The 7,928-nt window shown below is 42.6% G+C and overlaps 1 protein-coding gene across 1 annotated transcript in view; it reads right to left on the reverse strand.

Annotated features, from left to right (window-relative positions):
- Window positions 1-7,928, reverse strand: part of VWA8 (von Willebrand factor A domain containing 8) — a 313,781-nt gene that overhangs the window by 285,573 nt on the left and 20,280 nt on the right. The window contains exon 2 of the mRNA XM_025196153.1: window positions 4,079-4,156. The gene's annotated coding sequence lies outside the window, so the exon portion shown is untranslated. The remainder of the gene's footprint in view (window positions 1-4,078; window positions 4,157-7,928) is intronic.

The raw sequence follows: 7,928 nt of genomic DNA on the forward strand, positions 1-7,928 counted from the left end.
GTAGGCCTAAAATTGAAACAGAAAGAACTGCCAGCAGGACATCCACCATCACACAGATGGAAAACTCTAACCGGTCTCCACGAAGATCAGTAAAAGAGGCAACCTTATGCTGAATATTATGAAAATGAAGAAAATTACTTGATGCATAGTGAATTGCATTGTGCAAACAGAAAGAAGTGCTGGCAAGCTGTAAAAATGCTATATCGTATATTCAGACGATATAACAATTGCACAATGAAATTCTGTCCAAAGATCACCAGTGGCTCCTAAGTGCATGCTCCAGCCTACACTGAACATCACCATATTTGACATCTCTGAGATGTCATTAGTTTGCCTATCCCCACACCACCCCTTCCCTCCTCCTCCACACTTACTGGCTGAATGCTCTCCATTAATTTGCCAGTATGCCATTAGTATGGCACAAGATATTTTATTAGCAAGAAAACTGGCAACCACTTCAAAGGACATTGCCACAACGGCAAAGTAAATCTGACAGATTTACATACACCACCTTTTCTTAAGAAACTTATTTCCTCAGGTAGCAAGCCCACAAAGCACTACCCTTGACAAAATTTAAAAATACAACAGTGCAATGGTGTTCACATCACTGGGAGCAAACATACATACACCAAGAAATCCAGGGCCGCACAACTTCAAAATTTATGGAACTGTACATCAGCTTCAGAGTACTATATCCACAAGACAACGAAAGGCCAAGTTATGGTTGACTTTTTGTAGCCGACACAGAAGTACTCAGTGAGAAGATGTCAAGACATGAAGAACTACATTCTGTTTAGCAAGAAAATGCCAGGAGCTGCTCTGGAAAATGCCCCTTGTTGCTAGCTGCTGATCAGCCAGGAGGCAAAAACTGTGGCATATTTAAAAACCACAGTTTTTGCCTCCTGACTGATCAGCAGCAAGCAGAAGGGCCACCGGGGCCCCTTAGCCAAACAGTGGCGGAGGGGGGAGGCACGTGGCAAAAAGAACAAGATTAAAGAAGCTGCTGCACAGCATACTTCTGCTGCAATTTAGGCAGGTCCCTATTCATTAGGAGTCCAAGTAATATTCAACAAAACTACCAAGACACCATGGCATAGTGTGGAAATTTGGTAAACTAGACTTATTCATCACCTTTGCTTGAAATTCTAAACGATGCAATATCACTTACGCCCCCTCCACATCACATCCTGTTTATCTTCCCTTCATGACTTGCAAAATGATTTAATTTAAGGCTTATGTTTGTTTAAACGACCATGTGAATGCCCTTCTAAAGCTATTCCAAGTTCAAGTGATTTCCAAAAGTTTGTGGACTATTCTGTTATAGTTTTAACTCCAGTTTTGTTCTAAGATTCTATGGAAATATTTTAAAGTAAATTACTTCAAATCTCTCAATCAGCTGTATAAGATTGAAGAGTCAAAAAGCTGTACAGACTCAGCCAAACATTTAGACAGATCCAATATGTTCCTGCTTTACCGGAGATTTCAAGGTTTTTGACACAGACTTCACACAAATCCAGCACAGACTTTGGCTGAAGACCAACAGAAAAAAAAAACCAAGATAGAGCCAGATGTTAAGGAAAAACTGCAACACAGTGGAAGGAAGAAGAGAAGTTCCAAGAACAAATGAAACCAGGTCGAGTTTATCAGCAAATGACGTATTTGATCATGTGTTACAATCTGAAGCATCTTTTAGCTTTAAGCCTTCAAACACCTAACAGTTGGCAAAGAAATTTGGTTTAAAGAATTATTCAAGAAAGACTCTTATGTATGAAGCAAAGGTGCAACCACAATGAGCTTTTTTAGCGAAAGGTTGCTGGGTATACACTTGTTGCAAATAACTTAAGTAAACCTGTAATTTCAAGTCCCCGTCCTTTGTTTATCATACCAGAATAAACAGCACACACTCAAAATAATTTCAGACCCAATTAGAATATTTCCCACTTAATCGAGAATTATTTATTGGGTTAATCTAAAGAAAATGAACAAAATCTTAACACAAAACATTTGGTATTATAATAAAATATGTTAAAGATTCCGAACTTTGGTTTGTATGTCCATATAAAATATGAACACAGATTAAATTGAGACTTACTCTATATCTTCATTTACAAAACCAAACCTGAGACAACTTTCCAGCCATTATAAACCAAGGAAAAATAATTCACAAATAAAAAGGGAGATCACAAGGCATTTAAAGTGTTATTACAACCAAAACAAAGAAAAGGTCACTTTCCCCATTCCCTGCAACCTCTACCCTTTAAAGGTCAAGTATTTTTTGTCCACCTCTCAAATACAACCACAAGTTAATTATATAGGTTTGCCATTGTTATAATTTATACATTTTGTACACTGATCATCTTACAGTAAATGTAACAAAGCTTTTCTTTTTTGCTTCAGATCAAGACTTTCCAAACAAAAAAAAGGCTCAGAAATACTAATCTCAGCCTTTTGGCTCAGATCAAGCATCTCAGCCTCTTGTGGGCTAAGATCAAGTGGGGGCATCCAAACCCTAAGACCTCCAGGCTTGGGCCTGCACATAGGATGCCTGCCAATGGATTTGGGAGTATATGAAGTCCCAGGGTGAGAGCCTGGGATGGAGGAGGCTCGCCTGTTGTAGTACCATACATGGTGTTTAAGAATGATTGAGTTCTGCCTGCTCAACTGATGTGATTTTTTAAACGACTGAGTTCTGCTCAGTTGATATGATTTCCAACTGATTTGGCTGATCTGACCTGGAACAAGAAATATATTCAGAAAAAAATGCTAATGTATATACCTTATCTTAAATATACTACAAAATACTGGAGCATCTGGAGAAATAAGACTCAGTTATGTCCTCTAAAAATCAAATGAATTTTAAATCTACCAAAGCCTTAATGCAGCCCCAAATGAGCAAGGTACATAGGCATATGTGACCTGTCCCTTTAAGTAAATGGAATCCTTAACGTTTATAATTTAAAATGTTCCTAACCATCTTGTTGAATCAGCCCAATGCTTAAGTTTTGTATTTACCTGAATCCAAGATGGCTTTGAATTGAAGGCCCAATAATTAGATGCCATACATAGAAAATTTATAATGTTATAATTGTCCATATACCATATTTTCCCAAATCCAAAATGACATTGAATTTAAGACGACTCCCCCAAAATAAGATTCTATATGATTCTGTATGAATCTAGATTCCCCTTCTCCCCATCCCCCATTATACCTTGTACTCGATTCTAAGACAAGGGGCTTTTCCTCCATGTTACATGGAAGGAAATCCTTATCTTAGAATCAAGTAAATATGATACAGAATCACTACTGGAGGATCATCTAAAATCTCTCCCCACGCTGCACTGTGGTGGAGCAAATACTGGTAAGGGGCAGATGGCAGGAGTGAAGGTAACAGGAGAGTCAAATGGCCTGCCCCCTGCACCTTGCCCCCCACCATGCCAACACGCATCTATCACCTGCCCCCTCTCGCCAGTTGCCTCCTCTATGCATGCCCCTCCAAGGCACCTGAACCCCCACCATTTGACTCCTCATCCCACCTGCCCCCATGCCTGTTCCCCCCAGCACCTGACCCCCTGCCACTATTTATCCTCCATCTCTTCTCCAGTCTGGGACATAATGCCCATGGTCACTCTAGGCTCCATTGGACTATGAAGCAGTGGTTATGGCAGTGACAACTCTGACCCTAGCCCCAGAGCCAGAGCTGCCGCTGCTACTGCTACATGGTTGGGTGGGGCCTGGAGCCAGAGCTGAGGAGTAAGTGGCAGAAGGAGGGTACAGAGGTGGCAGGAGGAGGGTGGGCTCCCTCCACTTGTACTCAAATCCAAGATAAGGGGCTTTTTCTCCCTCCATGTTAAATGGGGAAAGTAAACCTCATCTTGGATTCAAGTAAATACAGTACTTGGTGGAACTGGATGCCAAGAAGCCAATTCTGTAAACCGTCACTTAATAATTTAATTAGTCTTTCACACTGGAGCCTTATAAATCCTAGTTTCAAAGCTGCTCATAGAGCTAGATGCATGGGAATTGGGCCCCAATATTGAACATGACACATTCACTATCAAAAGGAAAGGAGTTTCTTACTGTAATTCTGTGGCACAAGTTCTGGGTTCTTTGGAGTTTTGAGTTTAAATGATACATCTCCTATCGTGACAGTATCACCTAAAAAAAGCAAAAAAGAAATATAGTCAATGGTTTGGGTTTTTTTAAAGGTACCATGTGCTAGCAAGAAGGTGACACTCTAGGCCAGTGGTCTCCAACTTTTTAAAATAAGAAATTACCTTTGGCATTTAAAAGCAACCTAAAATCTACTGTGCACCAATGCCCCCCCTCACCCCCCCAAGCAGATAAGTCTATGGGGAGGGCAGATTGAGGCAGAAAAAATTATTTGGGGGTTAACCTCCCCAGTAGGTAAGTCCCACACGGCCAGGGCCCCACTCAACTTATACCTGCTCCTGCCTCTGCGGCACTGTCCCTCATCGCGAGGGCCTCGATCTAGCCCCCGCCCCTTCCCTCCCCCAATGGACTAACCTGCTGGCCTAGGGCATGCGCATGCATGAACACAGGCACTCAGCCCCCCCACCCCAGCCTTGGAGCGACTCCAAGAGGCTCCAAGATGTACCAGTGGATCAAGATCCACTGGTTGGTGACCACTACTCTAGGCCTACAGAGAAGAAAAGATATAACTCCCCATTCAGAAAGCAGGCTCTGCTGAGTTTCGAAACTATTACTGTACTACCACTTGTCATTTGTCAATAGATCAAGTACCAGGATATAAAATCAGGAGGGTCAAACTTCCAGCCTGCGGAGTGATGTCATTTAGCCTGCAGGGTTTGTAAACGAGCCAGAGGATGCCATCACCAAAATCCAGAGTCCAAAGTCCTGCTGGGGATCCACATCAGTGGCAGAAGGCTGGTGATAGGTACAATAATCCCCATGCCACTGCCAAATGCATCCAGATCCAGCTCATTAGAACCCCATTACTGATCCAGCCCACAAGAAGGGGTGAGGTTGACACTCCTGAGTTCCCCATTAATATTTTCTTTCATTTTGTGGAATGCACACTGTTCTGTGTATTCCATAGTTATGAGAATCATTCTTCACTACAGAAAGATATAGCTGTACAACCTTACCTATAGCTTAAAAAATTAAGCTCCTAGCTAATGACTGTAGAAATTAACTTCAGAAGTATAAAAGGACTACTGAATGCTGGAATGGTGACCTGCCGAAGTTTGTAAACAACCTCAATGAAGAGGTTCACTAACAGCTGCAAGGGGTGCAAAGATATGCATATGGATCTGGGTCCCCTGTGGTCCATGACTGCAAGCAGGGGAATGTGGCTTCTACCTAAGAAGGCAGAGAATTCAGCATGTTGCCATGCATTTTACCATTTTGTTTTTGCAAAGAAAACACCTGTCAATTTGTTTACTGTTTTCCAAAACTAACCAAGAAATACTGAAGAGATGGTGGTGTCTGCAATTAACCTCTACAGATCCTAAGCACCTCCATGCAGCCCTGAGTTAGCCGCCTGTGAAATGGATTCGAAGCACTTAGGCACCTATGTTACTGGATCCAAAGGAGGGACGCATCCTTTTGTCTTAAAACACAGCCAGAGGAGAATAAAAGCTGCTGTCCTATAGCAGTCTCCTCAGCGGGGGATCCTATAACATGCCATCCATGCACTTGCCTAGAAGTAGGAAATTCATCACCTTATGCAGGTCAAGCAAGTGACTAGGTTAGAGGTCAGATCGGGCAAGGGTGAACACTCTCCCCATCCTTCTTTTTGAGGTTGACTCTGTACAGGCAAAGGAAATCTGGAAAGGGTAGTTCTGAGTTCTGTACCAGGGTCTACTTTTAATGCCTTTTGTATTAAAGTGTCATTGGATAACATGCACAAGTAGTGGTGGGAACAGGAAGTAGAACACATCACAGGATGACTATGAGCCACAAACGTGATGTGGCCATAGAAGGGCAAATACAATCTATTCCTAGGACATACTGGCCACATCCCCACAAGCAGGGACATGCAGTTGCCAGGGGAAAAAAAAGCAGCAGCACAAATCTGTGCCACTGCTTTTTGCCCAAGCACACGCCTCTGTATATGGGGTTAGCTCAGGGAAAAATGCTCTGGGTGGGATAGAGGAGGCTGGGGCCAACACCTGAGCTGGCCCCAGCAGCCTTACCTGCGGCTCTAGGGGCCTCCCAGGGATCCAGGTGCACACAGCCTGGCTGGCAGCTTGCGTGTGGCTCTGGCTGGCCAGGCTCCAGTTTCAGGCAACACACACTGCCACCACATGCACTGCCCCACCTTTTTTTTGGTCCAGGTTTTTTTGACACCAGGGTCTCCATGCTACAAATTAGCAGTGCAGCAAACATCTGTATATGTAACGCGTGTGGTTTTCAGCACCACAGGTGGGTCTGTGGTGCTGCAAACCCCATGTGCGCGCTTGTCTGGACATGGGAAAGCTGCTGTTAATACCTCCCTATCTGAAATGGAAATGCCATTATGGGAGGTATTAACAGCAGCTTTCAAGGCATTAGTCCAGTGATACTTAAACAAGGTGCTGTGGCTCCCTGGGATGCCTTGTAATCCTTTTAAGGGTGCCAGGGGGTGCCACACAACACTAGTATTGTAAGATGTACAAACATGATTCACAAGATAAACCCAAAGATTTCACACAGGAATCCATAACGTTAAAAAGATTCTAACCTGTTGCGGTCTTTCTCAGTTTTCTGCAAAAAAAATTGCTTTATTATTTTTCTGTAGTTTTCATTTGTTTTTTCACTAAGAGCTGGCATTTCAAGGAGTACCTTGGGCCTGATGAGTGCCTTGAGCCTGAACCTAATGAGTGCCAAGGGTGCCTTGAGGCTAAGAAGGTTGAGAACCACTGCATTAGTGAGACTTCATCTGGTGCTATTCTGCACACAATTCTCATTTCTTACAAACCCACATGCAATCTGGTCACCCATGTTCAAAAAAAAGATTCATTCAAAATGGAAGAGGTACAGACAAAGACTTCTACGACAATCAGGGAAGTAAACAGTTTGTCTATGAAAGAAGACTCAAAGACTATTGCTTGGTTTAGCCTAGTCAAACAGGCTCAGAAAAGATATGACCCAGTCTCTAGAAATTCATAATGACAATAACACCATGGCAAAAGACAGACTATTAAAGGTAAAGGATATCTGGCATTTACATGTGGCTATAAAATAACCATGAATTAAAATAAGCTGGAAAGTAGGAAAGGGGGAGGATAAGGAAAAGCCTCCCAAAAGATCTGGAACAGCCTCCCAAAAAGAGCCAGGACAAAAAACTAGCTAGTTTTAAGATGGAATTTGGCAAGTTTATGAAAGGGATTATGTAAAGTAGTTGGCCAAGATAGTGGGGAACTTTATGCCCCAGGAGGACCCTTCTAGACCTATGGCCTTCTGACTAGCTCATATTTCCAAAAGCATTTTTTCCAGGTGAAATGGAACTTCTCTGAGCTTTTAACAATACTGTTAAAAAGCTCGATTTGTTTGTGATCATTAGATACATAATTTGAGGCATAATTTGGACACTTGTGCAAGGGATAACTGGACATAAAAATGTTGCAGGTCACAATGTAAAGGGGTGCACAACAGAGGATTTCACAGAGCCACCTCTCTTGGTCCTAGACAAGGTGGATGGAGAAGAAAGTGGGTGACAGCGTGCAATACATCTTCCCAGCACAGCTGAGCTGCTTTAGAATAAAATTGATACCAGGGATTGAGTTGGTAGCAATCACCTTTTCTTGGCAAGAGGGAAATCAGGAACCATTTTGTCACCAAGGTTTTCCTGGGATGACATGAATACAGCAGCATTTTACTGAAGGCTTGTGGTAAAGCGAAGATCCAGTCCTTTTTCTCTGGTATTACACTCTGTCCCTGATAAGTTTGCAAAAGCCCTTCTCAT

Source organism: Alligator sinensis, unplaced genomic scaffold (assembly GCF_000455745.1).
Source record: "Alligator sinensis unplaced genomic scaffold, ASM45574v1 scaffold59_1, whole genome shotgun sequence".
NCBI classification, from domain to species: Eukaryota; Metazoa; Chordata; order Crocodylia; family Alligatoridae; genus Alligator; species Alligator sinensis.